Source organism: Amblyraja radiata, chromosome X, assembly GCF_010909765.2.
Source record: "Amblyraja radiata isolate CabotCenter1 chromosome X, sAmbRad1.1.pri, whole genome shotgun sequence".
Classification (NCBI taxonomy): domain Eukaryota; kingdom Metazoa; phylum Chordata; class Chondrichthyes; order Rajiformes; family Rajidae; genus Amblyraja; species Amblyraja radiata.
Window position 1 is genome coordinate 4,129,570 of NC_045999.1, and position 26,249 is coordinate 4,155,818.

The window sequence follows — 26,249 nt, forward strand, 5'->3', positions numbered from 1 at the left end:
ATTTCAGTGATTTGGTTTGGATGAGAATCTGTTTCTGTGCATTTCTGGCAACTCTTGACCAAATATATCTGTTAGATTAACTGGCAATGTTAATGTGAAGGACATTTTTAACCAAGTGTGCAAATAATCCTGGGTTTATCAAGCAGGTCTTGTAGTACTTCTCAAACAAGATATATTCATTGTGGGCTTTCCTCCCGCCTCACAATAGCAAAGTATTTGCAACCTAATAAACCAGTTGCCATGTTAGAATTACTGAACTAGGATTTTTCCAACCGGAACTAGTTACTATGCTTCACAGAAACCATTAGTAATTAAGGTAAAATGATTGGAGATTTTGTCTTCAAATCTGAATTGAATATTTAGCTGATCAACCATTTCGTCCTGTTCAGAGGCTTTTGCCCAATTAACCTAATGGGTCACCTGTGTAGCAAACTATTTAGATCTTGTGGACAATGTGAGTCTATTTTAATTTATCTAAGGAGGATTTTTTCCTGCATATCCTTCAAGGGTTAAGGAGTAATCTGAAGAAAGGTCTGGATCTGAAACTTCACCCATTCCTTCTCTCCAGAGATGCTGCCTGACCCGCTGAGTTACTGCAGCATTTTGTGTCGATCTTCGGTTAAGGATTAAATTGCTTTCTCACCTAATTTTTAGACTATTTACTCAATGCAAATAAAACAGCATAAGTAGAGGCTCCTTAATAATGAAATACAGTAAGATTTATTTTTGAGTTATGCTGTTGCATAATTTTGTCCTTTTTTTAGTGTTTGCTTCATGTCAGGCCAATAAGGAAATGGGACGACTTTTAAGGCGCTGATTAAATATCGTCATTACAAAAACTTGTCTGAGCAACTTCCCTTTGGTTCAAAATGAGAACCAAATCCTACAAATCACCATTTCTGCGACAGGAGTTATTCTGGAGTAAAGTGTAGCTCTTTATCGTAACAAAAGGTTAAAGTGATCAGTGCAGGAACCATCTTTCAGTTTATAATTTAGCTGATGAATTTTCATTTTGGAATTGAAAGCAATTTCTAAATTGGTGCACAATATCAAACTAGGGGAAGGGATGGTCAAAAGGCGTGTCTGACATGAAGGGTGCAAAAATTTGCTTGTGGTTCATATTCACAGAGTAGGTGAACACTAAATGAATTTCCACACGGGTATTAGAGTTGTTATCAAAGATAAATTGCATTGCATGGGAAATGAGTGAACGAGGCAGCACAATAAACACAAGCCCTTAAAGAGAACCACACTATAATTAATTTCTACATAACTTTATGAAGTAGCTTTTATTTTTGCGCTGACTGAAGTTCATTTGTTGGATGCAACATAACAGCTATTAGAAATACACAGTTCAGCTAACCTTTTGAGCTCTAGCCCTTACTGAAAATATTATTTGTGGGGCCAATCATAGAAGGGTCTCGACCCGAAACGTCGCCTATTCCTTTTCTCCAGAGATGCTGCCTGACCCGCTGAGTTAATCCAGCGTGTGGTGTGGTGGTGCCTAACGGCAGCGGCTCGACTGTAGTCCGTCTGTCTTTTTTTATTTTTGTCTCGTTAAATGTATGCTTTGATTCTGGTTTTTATTATTTGTTTAGCTGTAAATATGAGGGGGTGGGGGGTGGGGGAAACCGTTAATCTCTTCCCTGTACGGGGACCCGATTTTTTTTTTCCCTGTCGGGTCTCCGATGTCGTTGGGCTGAACATTGTGGAGCCGGCGGTGGCCTCCGGCCGGAACCAGCCTAAGAGCTCCAGTCGCGGAGCCTGCGGACCTGCCATTGCTGAGCTGGCCGACTTCAGAGCAGGGAGAGCTGTGGTGACGCGAGGCTGCGACCCGGCTTCGGAGGCTCCGGCCGCAGGCCCGGTGGACAGGAACATCGGGAGCTCGCAGGTCCCTGGTGGGAGACCGCTTTTCAGAGCTCCCGCAACGGCAACTTCCCCCTGCTGGAATCGCGGGGTTAAATGACTTGGAGCGGGACCTAACATCGCCCGGCGCAGTTTAACGGCTGCGGGACTTGCCATCACCCGCCGGGGGCTTTAACATCGGGAGCCCCAGTCGCCTCAACGTTACAGTTGGACTGCTGGACCGCGGGAGAAGAACAAAGGCAAGAGATAAGACTTTTGCCTTCAGACTTCCATCACAGTGAGGAGGTGTTGGAGATTCACTGTGATGGATGTTTGTGTAAATTGTGTTAAGTGTGCGTCTTGGTTTTTTTTGTAATGTTAAGACTAGAAAATGCAATTTCGTTCAAACCAAGCTGTTTGAATGACAATAAAAGGCATTCTATTCTATTCTTTTTGTGTCTTATCTTCGGTTTAAACCAGCATACGCAGTTCCTTCCAACACATTTTTTTCCATCAGTGACTGGATGCAATTCTTTAACTTTTAAATCCATTTCTTTTTCTCGCTTAGTTTTATCTTGTTCATGAATGGATCTTTTTTAGTTATCATTTTCAAATGTGTGAATGATGAACCTGTGTTCCATTGCCCATGTTGGTGAGTAGCTCTGAGCTGATGGGTCACGAATACTTCAGTAGCTAGGTGGTTCAAGTGGCGTGCTCTCAAAAAGAGTGGTACTGAAAAGTACATTTGCATGTATCATTCTGACCATATTCTTGCGGCTTGTCTCCAACCTATCCTTCCGGTTCCCAAATTTGGGGAAGTATTAAAGATCTTGTGATAGCTGTACACTTTGGGTTCATCTGCAGAAACAAGTTGCCCATAATGTTATGCACTTTTCTGAGCTAGTTTCCTGTATTTAAATATGTTATGTTGACACAATTGATGCTGCCTGACCCACTGAGTAACTCCCGCACTTTGTGTCCTTAACACAATTGGAGTTGTGCTGGTGCTGAGGCCCCCGATATTAATTATCTATATCAGGGATGCTTTCAAGTTTTGCTGTTTGTAGCATGTACTGCCATCCAGCTTTCAGTGATATTGAGGGTGGTGGGGGTAGGGTTCGATGTTGGGGGGCTTCAGGTGGAATTTAGACTAACTACATGAATGGTTGAGGGCATGGTATAAAGAAGAAATGAGGCAGTGTTATTCACTTTGATAGAAAAACAGAAATGGATTTTTTTTAAGTGAGTGGTTGAAATGTATTGGATTTGAGCCTGAGGGTTCCTAAACACTTAACTTGGGTGCATTGAGCGATATTACTACAAGATTGTTTATTGTCCATTTATTGCCACAGGATTTGAGCACGAGTAAAGTGTTAGGTAGACAAAAATGCTGGAGGAACTCAGCGGGTGAGGTAGCATCAATGGAGAGAAGGAATAAGCGACGTTTCGGGTCAAGACCCTTCTTCAGTCTGAAGAAGTCTGTAGGTTCAGGCAGTCAAGAGCAGGGCAGTTGCCATACCAGGCTGAGATGCATCCTGACAGATTACTTTCTATAGCATATCTGCATATCTGGGTGTACAGAATATTCACGGGGTTCCTCAGAAAATATGCTAGTGTGTTTTCTTGATCACCATGTCTGTATGAAGGGAAGAAAGACATAAAAAGCTGGAGTAACTCAGCGGTTCAGATAGCATCTCTGCAGCAAATAAATAGGTGACGTGGAGACCCTTCTTCAGCCTCAAGGGTCTTAACCCGAAACGTCACCTATTCCTTTTCTCCAGAGATGCCAACTGACCCGCTGAGTTAATCCAGCTTTTTGTGTCTATCTTCGGTTTAAACCAGTATTGGCAGGTCCTTCCTACACATTCAGTAGGAAGGGACCAGGTCAGGTTGCCAGTGATATGCATGCCAAGATACTTGAAGCTGTCAAAAATCTCAACAGCAACTCCTTAGGTAGACAAATTTGTCCTTAATGAGGACAAAGATGTGTTCAACCACTCTTTTCAACCATCAGGCTATTACACAGTACGAACTGCAACAAAACGCCCGACTACGTACTGTCTTGTTTGAACTTGGGACTTTGAGCTTGGATTTGGTTTTTGCGTTATATTGTTTTTAATTCATAGAACTTCCTGTTTATTACGGTATCTATTGAGTACAATGTTTACATATCTGTTGTGCTGCTGCAAGTAGGTGATGATATGATAAATTTAATTTTTATAGCGCTTTTCTAAGACTCAAAGTCGCTTTACAATAGTAACAGACAATAGCAAACGGAGAAGCGGCGAACAAACAGCGCCAGCGTCCTCTTCGTGCAGCACATAAAGAAAGAATACAGACATAACAATAATAAAGACATTTAAACATAAAAACATTCCCCCACAATGGTTCCCATTATGAGGGAAGGCACAAAGTCCAGTCCCCATCCCCAGTTGAGGCCCATTGAGGCCTCCACAGTTGCCTCCACGGAGGCCCCATGTTCCAGGCCGTTCTCGCCGGGTGATGGTGCTCCGGCGTCGGGAGAATCCTCACAGCGGCATGTGATCTTATAGAGGTGTATAAAATAATGAGAGGAATAGATCGGATAGATGCACAAAGTCTCTTGCCCAGAGTAGGGGAATCGAGGACCAGAGAGCATAGGTTTAAGGTGAAGGGGAAAATATTTAATAGGAATCTGAGGGATAACTTTTTCACACAAAAGGTGGTGGGTGTATAGAACGAGCTGCCAGAGGAGATAGTTGAGGCAGGGACTATCCCAACCTTTAAGAAATAGTTAGAGAGGTACATGGATAGGACAGGTTTGGAGGGATATGGGCCGAATGCAGGCAGGTGAGACTATTGTAGCAGTGATATGTTGGCCGGTGTGAGTAAGAGGCCGAATGGCCTGTTTCCATGCTGTATCACTCCAAGTAAGAATTGCGTTGTTTTGTTTGGGACGTATCAAAACATACTTGACTCTTGACTCTTAAAGGCTTGCAGGGATATGTCGAATATAGGCAAATACGACTGGTTCAGATGAGGCATCTTGGTCGGCATGAACAAAGTGGGCTGTTGGATCTGTTTCTGTACTGTATAACCCTTAACACTGAATCTTTAATCACCTTGTATTTGAGTTTGGTGCTCAGAGCTGTTGTGATGTTGCTGTGCATGCTTAAAGTATCTCGATGGTTGTAGGAAGATATTAATTTAGACAGGCCAGCTTTAAATGGCATTTATCAGTAGTAATGCGAAATAGATTTAACCTTTAATCCATATGATTGTTCCACCTATTAGTCATGTATTCTTAATTTTTTTTGTTTTGATTAATATTGTTTGATGTCCACTTGTGTTATTGAAACCTATTTGTTCAAGGAGATGAAATTTTTAGTTTGACAAATTGTGATCTAATTGTGATAGTATCAGTGAATGTTTGGAATGCAATCTGCTGCAAATGGAATGTTCCCAAGGCTATTTTGCAACAGTTACAATTTATTACATGCAGTATGTTTAATCTAAAATGGTCTTCTATTTGACTTGGATGGAGCAACTTTGCCTTTCCTGTGAGTGAAATGTTATAATTAGCTTAGCTGCCAAAAATGTTTGTTGCAAAATTCTCTATTTCTGTTCAAATAGGTTACATTCAGCGCAACTTGTACAATTTTGCAATAGCATGCTCGTTTAAACTTTTGATACTTTCATCTTACAGTTTCTTAAATAGAATGGTATTTGCTAATATTTTGCTGTCACCTTGTGCTCAATATCCACTCACTGAAAATGTAACGTCATTAAATATCATAATGTGAAGTTATGGCTTTTTTAGTGTTAGTTTAGTTCATTGTTATGTTTACCGAGGTACAGTGAAAAGCTTTTGTTGCGTGCTGACCAGTCAGTGGACCGAATTGAGTCATTCACAGTGTACAGATACGTGATAAGAAAAAGGTGGTGCAAGGTAAAGCCAGTAAAGTCCGATCAAGGATAGTCCGAGGGTCATCAATGAGGTAGAAAGTAGTTCAGCACTGCTCTCTAGTTGTGGTTGGATGGTTCAATTGCCTGATAACAGCTGGGAAGAAACTCTCTCAGAATCTGGAGGTGTCCCTTTTCCCTGAGGGGAGAGAAGAGGGAGTGGCCAGGGTGCGACTCGTCCTTGATTATGCTGCTGGCCTTGCCGAGGCAGTGTGAGGTATAAATTGAGTCAATGGTTTGTGCAAGATTTTTTATATATAAATGGAGTAAAACCTTAATACCATTTAGTGGCAGTACAAGTCCTACTTTTTTTTGCCATTGCACTTTAAACTTGTCCCAGTACAATGTTAATAACCTGAAAATATTTAGATTGATATCATCAGGGGTGTTAAAATGATTTCAACACGCCTGAATAACTTCACACCAGTCATTCCTTTGTCAAGAAGGTTTTTATTTGAATGGTGTCATAAATTTACAGTGTCATAAATATTGAAGGTAAAACCAGTTGACCCGCTTCAAGCATGAATCAGTCAGCCTGCTTTTCTTAAATCTCCAATTTTGTTGATCATTTTGGGCTGCTAGTCTTTATCATGTTCCTTCTGAACCGGGTTCTTGCCTTGGCCACAGCATTTGGGTCAGATCCAGTTTCCATCTGAGCAGCCTGGGTAGCATGAACATATGTACGAGTTGTTCTGTGGCACACAATGTACGGGAATTTGTCATATTTTTCCCCCCTGGTCATTCATATATATGTGTGTGTGTGTGTGTGTGTGTTATGTGTGTGTGTGTGTGTGTATATATATGTGTGTGTATATGTATGTGTGTTTGTGTATATGTATGTTTATATCTCCCTCCCCCACCCCACACCCTGTGACTCCAACTGCACACTAAAGTGCTTCTGCTTGGCACGTGACTCTTCAGACTGAGAGTCAGGGGAAAGGGAAACGAGAGATATAGACGGTGATGTAGACAGATATGGATCAAATGAATGAAAGATATGCAAAATAGTAACGTTAATGAAGGAAACAGGACATTGTTAGCTGTTTGCTGGATGAGAACGAGAAGTTGGTGTGACTTGGATGGGGAGATAGTGAATGCAGGTATTACTTAAAGTTACACAAATCAATATTCATATTTGGTCTGAAGAAGGGTCCCAACCCAAAATGTCTCCAATCCATATTCTCCAGAGATGCTGCCTGACTCGCTGCGTTACTCCAGCTCTTTGTGTGTTATACAGCTCCAATGCTTGTGCTCATATTACTGACCCCTAGTGGTCAGTGCACGATTGGCCTAATCTTTATTTTGATTCTACTGAGCTGATATTTCTGCTGGCTTTATTACCAATAGTCTAGTGAGTGAATGGATGGTTCGGTGAAGCTACAAAATCAATGGTTAATAAATATCGTGGTTGTAGATTTGGTTCTACTGGTATATTCTTTTGGATTTTTCCGAAGCATTTTCAGAAATGTGGTTATTGTGCAGGTCTCTATTCTGATTACGTTAATTGGTTTCCCAGCAACGCTTCCTCTGTTATTTTACCACGGCTAAATGAGTGCCTGAATTTGTTTAAATGCAAGACAATATGTTGCACTCCAAGAAAAGCCCAACCTCTAACAACTGCCCTTTTAGAAACCGCAAGTCACTTCAAACAATTATGCTGCCACATGAAATAAAACTAATGACTATAATTAACTGGAATGCAGCAACCTTAACATGGAAATTTCCTTAACATCCTCCCCTTCTCATCGCCTTTGTTTTTAAAGCTTCACTTGGGCGAGAGCCTGCCACTGAAAGGCATGCTGATGGGTGGGTGTGTATTAAGGTCACCCTAGAAACAAGAGAGAAATTATATTGAGAGATTTCTGACTTTGTTAGCTGAAGTTCTGCAATAGATGCCAAACGTGGGCAGAATCTGAGGAAGGAGAGAGAGAGAGAGAGAGAGAGAGAGAGAAAGTGAGTGAGAAAACGGTGTCGTTTAGTGAAGCGCCATCTATTCATGCTAAAACTTAGAAAAGCAAATATTTTGAATGCTCTGTGATGTGGCAGTGTAATTTTTATCCATCTCTGTAATTTCAAGCTGTCAATGTCTGTGTGTTTGCATCCAGTCCCATAACTGGTGCGTGTAGACTCTAAGAGTTCTACGTGATGCAAGAATTGCATGCACTGACAAGGAAATGGGATTGAGTATTCAAAGCATTCCTCACCTTTGTAAGGTGGGGTAGAACGAGAGACGTTGGGATAAGTAATGAACATAAATTCCTAATACAGTCAAAATAACTGAAGTTGGGAGTTTTCATTTGCAGGATGCAGGCAAGTTAGTAATTGCAGCCTCCTTATTGTGAAATTATTTTGTTGTTGTGCAAATCCATTCTCTCTCCTTAGTTTAACTCTGATCTAATGGTCATTATGAAAGTCATTAAGTCTGAACTGAAATGAAATGATACACAACAAATCTTGTGCCCTACAATTGATGAGACTACTTGAATTTTGATTTGATTACAGCAAATTTAAAAATCTGAAAAATGTGTTAAAATATCTTATAGAGCTCAATTGTTTTTACACGTAGATAATCTTTTAGCTATTGCTCAAGTGACCCATCTGTTCATATGGGGAAAGTAGGCTTGGCTTTCAATCCTGATGTGAACAACATTCAAACTATTATGATTGACAATAGACGTAACATGCTGGAGTAACTCAGCGGGGCAGGCAGCATCTCTGGAGAGAATGAATGGGTGACGTTTCGGGTCGAGGCCCTTCTTCAGACCTCGTCACCCATTCCTTCTTTCTAGAGATGCTATCTGGCCCGCTGAGTTACTCCAGCATTTTGTGTCTATCTTTGATTTTAAACCAACATCTGCAGTTCTTTCCTACACATATTATGATCAACAGCCAGATTTTAAATTGCTAATCAGTATCCGGTTCATTTGAATGTTTGCAGATTTTTTTTTCCCCTAGCTGGTTTCACATTCATAAGAGCAGTTTGATATTTGTGTATAAAGACATTTGGTCAGGATGTGTGCAATCACAGTGCCCTCCATAATGTTTGGGACAAAGACCCATCACTTATTTATTTGTCTCGGTACTCCGCAATTTGAGATTTGTAATAGAAAAAAATCACTTGTAGTTAAAGTGCACATTGTCAGATTTTAATAAAGATCATTTCTATTCATTTAGGTTTCACCATGTAGAAATTACAGCAGTGTTTATACATAGCCCCCCCCCCCCCCCCCCCCCCCCCAATTTCAGGGCACCATAATGTATGCTTCACAGCAATGTTATGTAAATGAAAGAAGTCATGTTTAGTATTTTGTTTCATATTCTTTGCATGCAATGACTGCTTGAAGTCTGTGATTCATGGACATCACCAGTTGTTCCGTTGGGTGTCTTCTCTGGTGATGCTCTGCCAGGCTTGTATTGCAGCCATCTTTAGCTTATGCTTGTTTTGGGGGCTAGTCCCCTTCAGTTCTCTCTTCAGCATATAAAAGGCATGCTAAATTAGGTTCAGATCGGGTGATTGACTTGGCCACTCAAGAATTGACCATTTTTTTGCTTTGAAAAACTTCTTTGTTGCTTTAGCAGTATTTTTGGGATCATTGTCTTGCTTTAGAATGAACCGCTGGCCAATGAGTTTTGAGGCATTTGTTTGAACTTGAGCAAAAAGGATGTGTCTATACGCTTCAGAATTCATTATGCTACTACCATCAGCAGTTGGTCAAAGGTCAAAAACTTTATTTGCCATTTGTGCTTACACACATAGGAACTCTTGTGCGGTTGTTCAGAGAGTCAAGTCAAATTAAAAATTAAAAAGACACACAGAAGACACATAATCTATAAAAGCATACACTACTCTAGAAATAAAAAAAATAAAAAATAAAAAATAAAAAAGAAAGTGCCTAAAACCCTATATAAAGGGGAAAGTGAGAGCATTGTAACTTGCACAAACCCTATATCAGGACATCAGTTCATTTTGTTTTGGCCAAGAGTCTCACTGTGGCAGGGAAGAAGCTCTTAAAAAAGCGTGTTCTGTTTGTGGCGATGCTGTCCGCTCGTCTGTGCCTGAGGTTGTATGTGCAGTTTTTGTGTTTGAGCAGGGAGTGAGCTGGATGTAGTGTGTCTCTGATGATTCTCTCTGCTCTTTTTTGTATCATCAATGAAGATAAGTGACCCAGTATCTTCAGCAGCCATACATGCCCAGGCCATCACACCCCCACCACCGTGGTTTCACAGATGAGGTGATATGCTTTGGATCTTGGGCAGTTCCTTCTCTCCTTCATACTTTGCTCTTGCCATCACTCTGATATGTTAATCTTCGTCTCATCTGTCCACTTGGGCCTTGTGACCTCTGGTGCTGTTTTTGTGGAGTTTGCAAACTCCCTGTTTTTGCATGGGTTTTGCCCAGAGGCACTGGTTTCCTTCCACGTGCCATGGACATGAGATGACCAAAAATAATTTGTAACAGTTGCCGCCAGAGTGCGTGTGAGGGATAGAAACTGGGGCTGGTTGGTGGGAATGAGGAGAGAGGAGGGCTCGGCTTTTAGAAAGGAGATGAGGAGGAATTTATTTATCCAGAGAGTGGTGAATCTGTGGAATTCATTGCCACAGACGGCAGTTAAGACCAAGCCATTGAGTAATTTTAAAGCGGAGATTGACACGTTCTTGATTTACTATGGGTGTTAAAGGTTATGGGGAGAAGGCAGGAGAATGGGGTTGAGAGGCAAAGATAGATCTGCCATGAATGAATGGCAGAATGGACTCGATAGGCCGAATAGACTAATTCTGCTCCTACGACTTGTGAAGTTATGAACCATGTCATTAGCTTTCAATCCCCTGAACTCGGTGGGCTTTTTTTTATAAGATGTGGCTTAAACTCATTGGCCAAGACCAAACGTTTCTTTAGACCCACACTAAATGTTGACAGATAATTTCCTGTTAATTCCCAGAGACCATTTAGCCACTTCAGAAATGAACTGGCAAGTCAGGCAATGTTTTTTCAGTTTTCAAAGCAGAGCTGGATCCCTTCATCATCTGACTGAGGCAAGAGCTACCGCTGAGCAAGGGTTAACATCTGTGACTTTGGCATGCTCACCTTTAAAGCTTTTGAGTTCTACACTAATGTGTAATGGAGAATGATCTGCTTTCTGCATGCTGTAACAATCCTCAAATGAACAATGCTATAAGTATGCATTTAATTTTAGTATCAATATTTTTTCTATTTTGCTGAAGTGCTTTCCATGTACGATCAGTCCATAAGGCTGCTTTAAATACAGGCCAAATTGTCCAGACGATAGACACAATCTGCTGGAGTAACTCAGCAGGACAGGCAGCATCTCTGGAGAGAAGGAACGGGCTACCTTTCAGATTGAGAGTCAGGGGAGAGGGAGATGTGGAGATATGGAGGGGTACGGTGTGGAAACTGATCAATGTCCAGTACTTCCTTTCAAAAGGAGTAGATTTAGATAGTCACACCATCTTGTTGACTGATTCGGTAAGTGGGACTAGCTTGATTTCTACTGCACAGGTGGCATGGATTTGATGGGCTGATGATATGCTTTGAGTTGAAATTCTGCAGTTCTAATTATTTAAAGAGATGAAAGTATATAACTGAAGAAAAATGTTATTTAGTGTACATCAGGTGAGCAACCTGCCAGGCAGCTGCTGCACCAATCTCGTATCAGTGGGAGGTCTGACTTACCTAGTTGATTGGGCCTCATTTAAATTTGAACCTGCCAGAGTTAATTGCAGTGTTTCTGGGTTGCTTGCTGTTTGCGAGGGCGAGCAGCGCGATAAGCCTTCCGATGCTTGAAGTCAGCTTGCACATCTCAAAGGAGAACGAGTCTTGATATTAGTGTGCAGAAAATGCACTTCTGAGCACTGTTGGTGTGGCGGAAGTTCCACCAGAGTTGGTGGTGCCAACTAACTAACCACGTTAGTTTCTCCATCATACACCTTGATCCCTACCAAACCTTGCACAAGGGAATAAAACTGTTTTGTTTTGACTGAGACACAAACCACATGGGGAATTTAATTGTTTTTTTTAATTGTGTGACACTTGGAAACGAAACTGCGATGAACCATTGAATGATCAATCATCAGCATCATCATCCTTAAAAACATCAACGGGCACGGTGCCTCCCCCCCCCCCCCCCCCGACCTGACCGAATGATCAAGCTTGCAGTAATGGATCCAAATCTGGAAGGTGCTCAATCGTGGCAATGGTTGAAAGTCACCTCTGCTGTAAATACAACTGACTTACCCCCCCCCCCCCCCCTCCAAGATGGACAAAAGCTGGAGTAACTCAGTTGATCAGACAGCATCTCTGGAGAAAAGGAATAGGTGATGTATCGGGTCGAGACCCCTTTACAGACCAGGTTCTTGCCCTCCCCCCAGCTTATGTGAAACCAGCAACTACAGTAGAACTCCAATTAACCACGTTGTCTATTTGGAAGTTACAGCGGTCAGCATCTGGTTTGCTGGAGCCCCAGTTCCTCTGCTCTCTTCATCTCGGAAAATGTGTAACATGTCTTTAATAGTGTGGAGTATTAATAGAATAGTATCTGCTCTTCGGGCACAGCCAGTGTCCCACCCCTGTCAATTTGTGGAGTATCACTACGACTTGCATAAATTTCCAAACTGAAAATGGTATTGAAAACGTTACAATCTGAGCTTTTTTTGGTGACCATTTTCAAAAATGTCCCAATACAAGTCCACAGAAAGAAACCCATGACTGGTAAAACCAGCTGAAAAAAATTATAACCAGCTTATTGTTGAAATTATCGACATTGAAGCATGGGTGTACTTTATATTTACAAAATGGTCGAACTGAAATATTGCCCATGCTGATGGAAATGTAATTTGGATATTCAACATTATGGATACAAGGCCGAATGTAAGGTAAACTATTATGGTCAACCTCAGCATTACAAAATAGGATTTGAAAACAATGTGTACACCCAGTTGCACACAAGTCAACCACATAACTCCCTACATTAAGGTCAACTGTTGTGCAGTTGGGGGAATGGTTCTGAAAGTATTCTGCTGCCTATTATCCAATGTATTTAAGCTGGTGGACAATGTTTGTCGTAACTTTCTCTAGCCTGATCGTGACAGCCGAGTGAACAAAGTGATTGTCATTTGTGGAAGCAGGTGTTTTCTGGATGGCTGATGATTTGGGATGCAGTTGGCTGAGCAGTGCATCTGATTTGCGTTGTGCGTCTTGGTAGCGTCATTTCCTTTTGTGGTTTGAAGAAGTCACTGACACTTGTAGTGTTTTATCATCCTCTCGCTTGAGCTCAGTCTGAACAAATTACTTTATATAGACATGCTTTGAATTTTTGTGGTCGGTTACTGCTGGTGGGTACTAGTTTGTGCCTGCACCTTGTTCTCTGCTTAAAGATGGCAATGATTAAGAGTAACACTTATCGTTTTCAGGTCATAGCTGTTCAATTATGCAAAAACGTTGAGCAGTTATGAAGGTATGTGCACTTTGTGATGGTTTGACTCATTCTCACTATTTTTTTTCCTCCTCTCTTACCCTCCAATTTCACCTGTCCACCCCAACCCACATTATCCATTCTTCCTGTTTGCCTTGCTCTTTTTGTATGTTTAACCAGACTTTTCATGTTGTAAAGGAGAAGTGAAACGATAATTTGTTTTCTTTTGGGGGTAAAATTGCAGTACCTGTAACTCTAACTTTCTTGGTCTTGAGTCACAGGGTGATACAGTGTGGAAACAGGCCGTTCGACCCAACTTGCCCACACCTGCCAACATGTCCCAGCTATACTAGCCCCACCTGCCCGCGTTTGGTCCATATCCCTCCAAACCTGTCCTATTCATGTACCTGTTTAAATGTTTCTTAAACGTTGGGATAGTCCCCGCCTAAACTTACTCCTCTGGCAGCTTGTTCCATGCACCCACCACCCTTTGTGTGAAAAAGTTACCCATTGGATTCCTATTAAACCTTTTCCACTTCACCTTAAGTCTATGTTCTCTGGTCATCGATTCATCTACTCTGGGCAAGAGACTTTGTGCATCTACCCGATCTATTTCTCTTGTGATTTTATACACATGATGTATAAGCATGTAGGAAGTTATTATGTGGTTGATGAAGGTGTATGCAGAGTGCGACCGGGTGTACATATTGTTTTCAAAACCTTTTTGTTTTAATGCTTGGATACTAGTTACAAGTTGGATTGCCAATGTTCTGATGTTAGAGTGCTTGGCTGACAAATTCTGAAGGTTTGATGTCCTTGGCAATGGGAAGACGATTACACATCCTATTTTGAATGTCTGCATTTGATGGTTTATTTTTAAGATGGTCACAATTGGAGACAACGAGGCAAAGAACATTTTCTAAAGATGCAATCAATTGAAACGGTTGGAAATATTGGAAGTGAGATGTTTAGAATTAAGACCACGTTTGTTTACCAGACTCGGCTTTCAAATCCTAAACTTCACATCATCTTCCAAGAGAAGTGGTTGGCAAGGAAATGTATGCTGAGCTTTTGAAAAGATGCTTTCATTCACAGAGCCATGCAGTGGGCTTGCTTTCATTCAGATTGAAGAACCATTGTAACATTGGGTAGCACTGCAGGTCTTTGGTCTTAGTTTAAGAGAGTAATCCCATGGATGATTGGGTTAACATCTGATGAGCTTTTGACGGCACTGGGCCTGTACTCGCTGGAGTTTCGAAGAATGAGGGGGGGGGGACATCATTGAAACTTAGCGAATGATGAATGGCCTGGATGAAGCGGATGTGGCGAAGTGTTTCCACTAGTAAGAGTCTTAGATAAGAGGGCACAGGCCTCTGATTGCAAGTTAAAGAGGTCTTCGAAGGTAGTAGTGTAAAAGGTGATCTAGTTGATCGAGATGAGTTTGGATGAGGCGGTGTGGTGGGACTTGCATCTGAACGGTAGGCTTGAGTTGGATCTTGGGATTTATGGTTGGGGAGATGAGGCGATTTAATTCTCTTCACTCAAGCCTAGATACAAAGGAATATGTAAAGAGACTAGCCTAATAAATGAGAATCTGTTCCACGTACAATTGATAAAACATGGAAGTGGTCATGCATTATAGACTGGTCTATAATTGGAGAAGATTAGGCCCAGTGCCACATTTGAAGAAATATGTACAGCATGATGTAATAAGTAGGAAGGAACTGCAGATGCTGGTTTACACCAAAGATAGACACAAAATGCTGGTGTAACTCAGCGGGGCAGGCAGCATCTCTGGATAGAAGGAGTTAGTTCAAGAGAGAGTTAGATTTAGCTCTTAGGGCTAAAGGGAATCAAGGGATATGGGGGGAAAATTCAGGAACAGGGTACTGATTTTAGATGATCAGCCATGATCATATTGAATGGCGGTGCTGGCTGGAAGGGCCGAATGGCCTACTCCTGCACCTATTTTCTATTTCTATGAATGGGTGACGTTTCAGGTCGAGGCCCTTCTTCAGACTTTCTATTCTATCTTTGATGCAATAAGTATTTTGAGCACCTGATCAGCGCTAGAGTCAAGCATAACTGAACGTTCCCAGTTGCATATTTACGATGCATTGTTACTTGTGACTGCATTGCAGCTATTAGTTATAAAGTGTATCCATTTATGGTATGTATGGTATGGTATGTGGTCTAAAAAATGAACTTGCAATCAACTTCAGTTACTGCCTCTTTTTCGGTGATTATAGCATTTCAGGCAATTTAATAATTCCCAGTCTCCAGTTTGCTTCAGAAAATAACCATTCCACAACTGCAGTTCCGCATTGGATTGTATTGTGAGTCGGTTGCTGGAACTGGAAAATTGTAGCTCTGAGGTGATTTAATAAGCATGGGTTGTTTCTTCTAGATCAAGCCTATAAAATTAAGGGGTCCACATAGAGTACATAATAACAATCTATTTCCTTTGGTAGAAGGATCAAAATCATAAGGCATGCATTTAGTTTAGTTTTTAGTTTTAGAGATACAGCACAGAAACAGGCCCTTCAGCCCACCAAGTCCGCACCAACCAGTGATCATCGCTCATTAACACTACCCAACACACACTAGGGGCAATTTTACATTTATTCCAAGCCAATTAAATTACAAACCTGTACGTCTTTGGAGTGTGGGAAGAAACCGAAGATCTCAGGGAAAACCCTTGCACATCATGGGGAGAACGTACAAACTCCATAGAGATAAGCACTTGTGGTCAGGATTGAACCTAGGTCTCTGGCTCTGTAAGGCAGTAGGTCCACCGCTGCGCCACCGTGCCGCTCAAACTTTAGACTGTGGTAAGGGGTGAGCACAAAGTTGCCATCACCCAAGGGTTTTAGAGAATTTGAAGTTAATGGAACAGCTGCAACAAAATGAAAATACTGAAAATAACATTAAGTTTTAGAGCGAGATGTCTCCACAAATTTACAAAAATAATTCAACGTGTTATATAGTTATTTGCGACAATCAAGTGTCACTTTGACCGAGCATAGTTGATTATTCAACGGCAGAGAGACACAAAATGCTGGAGTAACTCAGCGGGACAGGCAGCATCTCTGGAGAGAAGGAATGGGTGATGTTTTGCGTTGAGACCCTTCTTCAGACTGAGAGCTTTCCAAATTTTACCAGATCCACATTACTGTGTAATGGATTGTCAGAAACTGATTATTCAATGTGTTGATTTAAAAAATAACGACTTTTCAGTTCCTCCATGTACATGTATTTTTAGTGCAAGAACACAGCTGCAAATTATATTTTGTGACTAATGGTAAAAATTTAGTGCTATTTCCAGTGCATGTCACTAAGTTGCTTGCCGTCTGTACACAGTTGACCTCTGTACACAGCTTTGATGCATGCAGTATGCCTTGTATAATACTAAAGCAACTTTGCAGACCAGATCATATTATATGAATTCTGAATCCATTTAGTTATTTAAATGTGCCATTGGCTGTTTGTCTAAGTTGAAATCTTCCAATTGCTGCATGTTTGTATTATTTAGTCGTTCATGGTTGTGAGAAGCATGGACTAGCTTCAATGGGCGAGACTTTATCAGTAATGTTTGCTATTTGGATTTACTTGTAACAAACCAGTGTATAATATCATGAGAGGAATAGTTCAGGTAGATGAACGGAGTCTCTTTCCCAGGCTAGGTGAATCAAAGACCAGGAGACATAGGTTTAAGGTGAAGGGAAAAGAATAGGAATCTGAGGAGTAACTTTTTCCACACAAAGGATGGTGAGTGTATGGAACGAGCTGCCAGAGGAGGTAGTTGAGACTGGGACTGCCCCGAAAGCAGTGGACAACCCTCAACCGCTTGAGGACAGGCATCGGACGCTATGGAGTAGCGATGAAGAGGTGGGGCCTCGTGGACAGCGCCTCCTGCGAGTGTGGGGACCCAACACAGACAGTGGAGCACATAGTCACCAGTTGCCCCAAACACCGGCCACCGAATGGTGAACGAGGACTGATTGGACGATGACACGTTGGCCTGGCTCGCCTCAACGGAGCTGCAGGTCTAAAAGACACATGACAGACGAAGAAGAAGACTGGGACGTTTAAGAAACATTTATACAGGTACATGGATAGGACCGGTTTAGAGGGATATGGGCCAAACGCAGGCAGGTGGGACTAGTGTAGCTGGGACATGTTGGCCGGTGTGGGCAAGTTGGGTCGAAGGGCCTGTACGACTGACTATTTAACAACCACTGTCATGCATAATGTGATGGAATTAAGGCTCTGTTGCATCTGAGGCAGCTTCTATCAAGTTTCCAGTAATCTTATCATTTTTTTTGATTTCTGTAAATAGAGTGTACTTATGGAAATTGCAAAATCCCTTTTGAATTCTAATTTGCACTTTTCATTGGGAATGCTGATGAGAATCGAGCAAGGATGAGGTACATTTATGCCAATCACAAGGGGAGAAAATAACTGCTTTTGTTGCTATTCACAATGAAATTGGTTCTATTTGCATAGACCTACGTCAGTGCCATATAAAGACACCAGTGCAACACTTTACCCTCCATCAACACTCTGCAACATCGTTAATTGAATTGAACTTTAGCATTAAATGTTTTCAAACAGATTTTTAGCTTCAACATGTACAGTTTTGAATAATTCATTTGATCAAGCTTGCTATGTTGACTATTTTATAATAGTTCTCATTCATTCATTCCTCCACCTGCCTCCCTCTCGTACCCTGAAGCTACTAAAACTATATTGAACCTGAATTTCCTTTTCAAATGGGCATTGCCCATCATGAGTATTGATCTTCCCACCATCAATAGGATCTGCAGGAAGCACTGCCTTAAGAAGGCAGATAACGTCCTTAAAGACTCTCACCACACTGGCCGGACTTTCCCTTCGTTACTATCATTGGGAGGAAAGTAGAGGAACCCGAAAACCGTTGCGTCCAAGTTCAAGAGCAGCAGATTCCCTGCAACCTACCCCACTTACACAATCTTATCTCACCGACCTCAGACCGATGAACCACGACAGGCATTGCACTGCTATGGGTTCTGAACCTCCTTTGAGTCTGAAGAAGGGTTTCAACCCGACACGTCACCGATTTATTTTCTCCAGAGATTCTGTCTGACCTGCTGAGTTTCTCCAGCTTTTTGTGTCTATCTTCGGTTTAAACCAGCAACCCTTCTACACATTGGTTCTTCCCTTATTATTCTGAGCAATTTTGGGCACCATTTCTGAGGAGGGGTGTGCTGGCTCTGGAGGGTGTCCAGAGGAGGTTTACAAGAATGATTCCAGGAATGATTAGGTTAACATTAGATGAGCGTTTCACGGCACTGGGCCTGTACTCGCTGGAGTTTAGAAGAATGATGTTATTGAAATGTACAGAATAGTGAAAGGCTTGGATAGAGTGGATGTGCAGAGGATGTTTCCACTGGTGTGAGAGTCTAGAACTAGAAGTCATGGCTTCAGAATTAAAGGACGTTCTTGTAGGAAGATGAGGAAGAATTTCTTTCGTCAGAGGGTGGTGAAACTGTGGAATTCGTTGCCACAGAAGGCTGTGGAGGCCAAGTCAGTGGGTATATTTAAGGCTGAGATGGATAGATTTGATTAGTATGGGTGACACGTTATGGGGAGAAGGCAGGAGAATGGGGTTAGAAGGGAAAGATAGATTAGCCATGATTGAATGGCGGAGTAGACCTGATGGGCCGAATGGTCTAATTCTACTCCTATCACTTATGATCTTATGATTTTATGATCATGGTATAATTTACTGAGAATGACTGATAATCTATAGTGTGTTGTTATTGTGTCTAATGAGTTTATAAATCTGCAACAAGTAAGAATCTTAATGTTCTGATCCAGATCTGGTGTATTTGGTAAATAAACAGTCTCGATTCTCAACTCCATACGGGGTTTTAAATGAATGCTAGTTTTCTCTTTGTCTGGTTTTGGAGAACAAACCTACATAAGTGCCCTGTGTGTGGTATTCTGGATAAAGCAAATATATTCCCTGCATTAATGTGTAGGAAGGAACTGCAGATTCTGATTTAAACCGAAGATAGATACAAAAAGCTGGAGTAACTCAGCAGGACAAGCAGCTTCTCTGGAGAGAAGGAATGGGTGATGTTTCGGGTCGAGACCCTTCTTCAGCACACGTCTGAAGTAGGGTCTCAACCCGAAACATCACCCATTCCTTCTCTCCAGAGATGCTGCCTGTCCCGCTGAGTTACTCCAGCTTTTTGTGTCTATCTTCCCTGTCTTAATGATCCTTTAAGATAAATGTGTGCTGCCGTAGTTTTCAGGCTCTTGTTCCCCAATTAAAATGTTCTTCGGTTTGCAATTGTTTGGCATTGTGGTTGTTTTCCTAAGTCAAGGAAGAATTTCGTCCATTCCGGATCCGAGGAGTGGAAGGAATGTGTGCATGACTTATTTTAACATGAACAGGCTGGTGCTACCATATGGACTTGACAGAATGAGGTTTTAGTTTTTTTCGTTTTAGAGATACAGCGCGGAAACAGGCCCTTTTGGCCCACTGGGTCCGCGCCGACCAGCGATTCCCACACATTAACACTATCCTCTACCCACTAGGAACAAATTTTTTTTTTTAATTTTTTTTTTTTAAAACATTTACCAAGACAATTAACCTGCAAACCTGTACGTCTTTGGAGTGTGGGAGGAAACCGATGATCTCGGAGAAAACCCACGCAAGTCACGGGGAGAACGTACAAATTCCGTACAGAAAGCACCCGTGGTCGGGATCAAACCCGGATCTCCGGCGCTGCATTCGTTGTAAGGCAGCAACTCTACCGCTGCACCACCGTGATTCAATTGGTCCAGTTGCAAGTAAGATTGGGATGATTGCAGACTACGCACTGTGACTTATTATTTATCCTGTCTGCACTTTTTACATTATGGAAACTGAATATACACTTTTGCTACAAAGTAATGACATTGTGTTCATTTGTTGAGTAATGTTTGTGATTTAGCTGTCATTTGAAAGTAGTTAGCTATCATGCAGCAGCAGACAACTAGATTGATATAATTGAGTGACTTGTTAAAGCATTATTCGAGAAAATCCTTGTGCAGTTTACACTGTTCTGATTCCTTCCCCACCACCCAAGCCAGAGTTTCAACCTACTATATGTATCGCATGTTTTCGCCAATTGGAAGCTTCTAAAATTGCAATTAACAGTATGTTAACTTGAATATTTGGAGCAATGCTGCCCATGATTAACGGAAGAAAGTGTAAACCAGTTTTTTATTCAAAAGACACAACCAGATCACTGTCATTTGAAGCCCTATGTCACCTGACCCACAGACTTTCCCTTTAGACATATTTAAGGACTTTTCATAAGACATAGGAGCTGAATTAGGCCATTCAGCCCATCGAGTCTCGTCATTCAATTATGGTTGATCTTTCTTTCCCCTTCAACCCCATCCTCCTGCTTCTCTCCAAACTAAGGGACTTTTCTAAAGGAGGAATCATTTCCGTTTCAATCAATTTTGAGTTTGCAAATTTTATTATAATAATAGCCACAATACACTCAAAAGATCGACTTCTATAAAAAAATAAAACCTTGAGCATCAGTCTTGTCCGATCAACAATTCAGATGATGCACGTTTGACTTTTACAACTATCATGTCAATTACTATACTATGGGCCATGTCATAGAAGCACAGTCACACAGCACGGAAATGATGCTGCAGCCATGCTGATGAAATCCTTGCCGAAGCTAGTCCCATTTTACCCGCATTTGGCCCATATCCATCTAAGCCCTTTCCTATCCATGTACCGGTCCAAATGTCTTTTAAATGTTTTTGTACCTGCATCAACCCCTTTGGTAGCTCCTTCCTAATATATACCTCTCTTTTTGTGGAAAGGATTGCCTCTCAGATTCCTATTAAATCTTTCCCGTCACCTGAAACAATGCTCTCCAGTTCACGATTTCCCCAAACCTGGGAAAAAGCTTACCTTTGCCCCTCAATGTTTTCCGCCCCTCGGTCTCCTGCTCTCCGAGGCCCCTTGAGTCCTAGCACCATCCTGCATTCTTTTAAGCTTAATATTTCCTATAGCACGGTGACCAAAATGTTTTTTTGGTTCGAGATCAAATTGTGGGCTTGTCTGAAGGGTCCTGACCCAAAATGTTCCCTATCCATGTTCCCTTGAGATGCTGCCTGGCCCATTGAGTTACTGCAGCACTTTGTATCCTTTTGTGGCCTTGTCATGTCTCGTATACAATGATCTTTATGGTGTAGGCATACTGATTCCTCTAATGATAAGGCACACTGATTCCTCTAATGAGACATGCAAATAGGTTAACTCCAGTTGCTTTGAATCTGAAGTCACTGCCCAGAGTATAAAGGAGCAGTGTGTATTTCATCCTATTTTAAAACACAAATGTCAAAGGTTATTGTGCATCCAATTCAATGGGGGCACCTCAAATGTATGTAGATACAAGGAACTGCAGATGCTGGTTTATACCAAAGATAGTCACACAGTGTTGCAGTAACTTAGCGGGTCAGTCAGCATCTCTGGAGGAAAAGGATGGGTGACGTTTTGGGTCGTGACCCTTCTTTGGGTCAGAAGACCTGAAATGTCACCCATCCTTTTTCTCCAGTATTTTGTCTCTAAATGTATGCAGGCCTGTATTGGCAATACAGTTCTTAATTCTATCTTGAGTTTCTTTAAACAATAGCCTATATTTCTGGGAAACTGGATACTCGGAGGTTGTTTCATCAACTAATAGTCCTGATGTTTTTCTGAATTACCGTTTTGCCATGATATATTGTTTGGAATTATACCAGAGGGCTGCCAATATGCCTGGTGATAAATGAGCAGCATCTGAACATTAGAGCAAGAGTGCTCAAGGTTTTATTAAAGTTGACCTTTTGAATGTTACTGCCGTCATTTTTATAATGAAATTGACTGAATGCAAAATTGACTGAATCTGAAATCATTTCTCTGCAGACGAGGGATTGTCAATGTTTGAACAACAGCTGCTGGTTAAAAATTGGTAGAGCTTTGAAGTGTAAAAAAAAAAATTCTGCTGGTCAAACAACACAACTTCTAATACTGTTCGTCTGATTATGCTTTGTTTTTCCAAAAGTACACCTGTGATTTATGTCATCTCTTCCCTTAATCACTCTGATCACACCTCAAAACTCAATAGTCAAAATTATAATGTGAGTTGGTGCTTGAATTTTCCAAATTGGCAGAAACACTGATACTAATAAGGCTGGTGCAATTCTGCAGCGCTAGAGTTAATGCGTTACAGCGCTGGAGATCGATCACAACTACGGTTGATGACTATGTGCAGCTTGTCCGTTCTCCCTGTGACCGCGTGGATTTTCTCCGGGTGCTACGATTTTCTTCCCACGCTCCAAAGACAACAGATTTGTAAGTTAGTGTAGGAAAGAACTGCTGGTTTAAATCGAAGGTGGACACAAAATGCTGGAGTAACTCAGCGGGACAGGCAGCATCTCTGGAGAGAAGGAATGTTTCGGGTTGAGACCTTCAGACTCTAGGTTTGTCTTCAGATTTGTAGGTTAATTGGCTTCGGTAAAAATTGTAAATTGTGCCTAATGTGTATGATAGTGCTAGTATATGGGGATCGCTGGTTTGCGTGGATTCAGTGGGCTGAAGGGCCTGTGTCTTTACTAATAGGATAAACCTCTTGCCTGGGTGGTGGGGAGAAGATTTATAACATATTGTTCAAAAGGGGACTGCAGATGCTGGAATATCGAAGGTACACACAATTGCTGGGGAAACTCAGCGGGTGCAGCAGCATCTATGGAGCGAAGGAAATAGGCGACGTTTCGGGCCGAAACCCTTCTTAGATTTATAACATAGTTTGTGAAGAACGAGATTTATAACATAGTTTGTGAAGAGAGTAGATCTGTTGAGGGCACAGCCAACGTTGAAAAGTAAATGAGCAGATATATTGCTGTGGTAGCAAGGTGCCCTGATGTCTGAATAAATGCCTAATGCCCTGCTGGCGGAGAATTGTGAAAGGTACAAATATTCAAAACAAAACTCTTCATTTGGAAGAGGGAATTTAAGTGGTAATTTGATATCTCGGGCTTTTAAATTGAAAGATTTAAACCATTGAAAGCATTTTGAGTTTAATTAAATATTGAAAGCTTATTTCTTCAGCCGCCACTAAACACATTGACAATCCATTAATATCCAGAAGCAGTACAATAACTTCTCCCCCTACCCAACCACTTGCAGGTGATCATGCTTGTCTTTTGACACGAGGTTCTGTGAAGTCTGCTTTTATATTTAGATAAAACAATCTGTGAATAAAGGTTTCACTGAATAATTGATTCTTCACAAAACTGCACAATTTTTTCAAATTCAATCTACCTTTCAGCCAAGCAGACATTGTGCTTCATTTGTGTGGCCGCTTTTGTCTTATCAAAGTAAAGTAAAATAGTTATCACATGTTTATCCCCATCTTGCTGCATAGTCTACATCTGTATCTATATTTCTGGTTTGACGACTGCCCGAATGTGTTATCTCTTTCCCTGACTTCACTGACTATACCTGCGCTTACGAAAAAACCACATTGCTATAAATGGTGGCAGATTTGTAATATCAAATGTCTTATTTCTTGGAAAATCTTTATCGGAAGGACTTTACAGAATTTTCCTGGTATTTTCTCGAGGGAGTTGTTGGTTTATCCTTTACAGGAAGATGGTCGGGGGAAGGGGTTGGGTGATGGATGCTCATTACAAGAAATCTGTTTAGCTCTTAGTCTTGCATCATAACCAAAAGGTCAGAGTGAAGTTGCAAAATCTGAAGAGACATTTATCGACTCGTTTTGTCTGGATTTCTCGTCCTCGGATACACGAAATGTTCATATAGAAATAACTTTAATAAAGTGATTTATGGCATGCCCCTACGAGAGATGGTGCTAAATTACTGAAATTGTTTTTATATTGGTCAGTTATTGCATGCTTGCATATCACCTTAACCATTCTGAATATTATGAAGGTTATTGAGTCGTGTTTAAAAAATTACAAGGAATATTTGCAGGATGCACAGATTTGTATACAGTTAAGAGAAATGTTATGAAATCCAGCATAAAAAACTAAAAAACTGATATGATCCACAAGATTGAGTGATATTTGAAAGCATTTTTCTTTCTCACTAAAGGTAGTAGAATTACACCTTTTTGTGAGTAGGATCATTGGGGCTGGTGTTGACTGAAGTGGGTCTTATGATTGTGAGTACACAAAAGTGCTGGTGAAACTCAGTGGGTGCAGCAGCATCTATGGAGCGAAGGAAATAGGCAACGTTTCGGGCCGAAACCCTTCTTCAGACTGATCAGGGGTGGGGGAGGAGGAGCCCGAAGGCTGGGGGATGGGAGGAGACAGCAGGAGGACTGAGGAAGGGGAGGAGACAGCAAGGACTAACAAAATTGGGAGAATTCGATGTTTATGCCCCCAGGATGCAGACTCCCCAAGCGGAATATGAGGTGCTGTTCCTCCAATTTCCGGTGTTGCTCGCTCTGGCCATGGAGGAGACCCAGGACAGAGAGGTCGGATACGGAGTGGGAGGGGGAGTTGAAGTGCTGAGCCACCGGGAGGTCAGGTTGGTTATTGCGGACCGAGCGGAGGTGTTCGGCGAAACGATCGCCCAACCTCCGCTTGGTCTCACCGATATAGAATTCTGATTGTGAGATTTCTTTAGAAGGATTGAGGGATATTGATCAATATTGGGTGGATGGAGTTGGGCTTGGGCCTATGTGAGTGGGCTTAGTATAGGTTGTGTGAGCAAAGTGGCTTGCACTATATTAAATGTTTGTGTATTTACTATGCCGCTGCAATGTAAGCTTGGTTCTGAAAGCAAAATAATTGACCTAGTATGTTATTTAATCCTTTCATTTTAAATTGTATGATAACCTTTGTAGGGCAAACTGAAGAACAGATTTTATGTTTGCAGCCGTTTGATAGTAATTGAGCGGTTTCTGCTGAGTCTGCCCACTCTGGTGAAGTTATTTATCCTATTTGTGACTTGTAACATAGATTGGTGGAATTTGAAGTTGTGATGCCAGTTCAGTGTCAACAATCTAAGTAACTAAAACCTCTTGCCTCCAATATACTCCTTAAAAAAAGAGATCTGTGATCTCAACATGTGTCTTAATATCCCTAATAATGCTTGATATTTATTGTTTAATTCTCCCCATGAGGTGATTTGATGATAGTACGACATTAACACTGGTTGGAACATGGTGGGAAACATTCTAATAATAGAACGTTGTGCGTTCAACTTCCATTGTAACAGGAATTTGGAAACCAATTGGACACTTGAATGAGCAGGCGCTGGGGAAGAGTCTTGACCTGAAACATCATCTAACCAAGTCCTCCAGAGAAACTCAGTGGGTGAGGCAGCATCTATGGAGCGAAGGAATAGGCGACGTTTCGAGTCGAGACCCTTCTTCAGACTAATGTCGGGGGCAGGGGATGGGGGGATGGCAAGAAAAATAAAGGAAGAGGCAGGGACAGTATGCTTGTGAGAGAGCTGGGGAGGGGAAGGAGGGAGAAAGCAAGGACTGTTACCTAAGTCCTCCAGAGATGCTACCTGACCTGTTGAATTACTCGAGCATCACCCCCCCCCCCCCCCCCCCCCCCCCCCCCACATTACTTTTACAGAAAGATAACTATCGCCAGAATCCAGGCCAGTGTTCATTCCTCAGTGGAAATATGTTTATTGTGACTTTGGGAGCGTCCTATGCATGGTTCATTGTTTCCCATATTACAACAATGCTTTTTCTGCTTAAATTGGAAGCTTGTATTAGGCACCAAAGGTAGTTTCTGCCATGGTAGAACCTTGGCAACTTGCCATGAGCTAAACTCAGTGTCTTGTTTGTTAGTTACCCAATGCATGATTGTATTTGGAGTCTCGAACAATTTGTATCAATTCAATTTTAAGCAGGGGCAAAAATGTAGTTATTGTTAATCGTTCCCTGTCTGGTTGTGGCCCATATACATTGATGACAGTCATTTATTGTAGGAAGGAAATGCAGATGC

The 26,249-nt window shown here is 41.6% G+C and overlaps 1 protein-coding gene across 3 annotated transcripts in view; it reads left to right on the forward strand.

Moving 5' to 3' along the window:
- Nucleotides 1–26,249, forward strand: part of csk (C-terminal Src kinase) — a 100,437-nt gene that overhangs the window by 35,017 nt on the left and 39,171 nt on the right. The gene's annotated exons all lie outside the window — the stretch shown is intronic.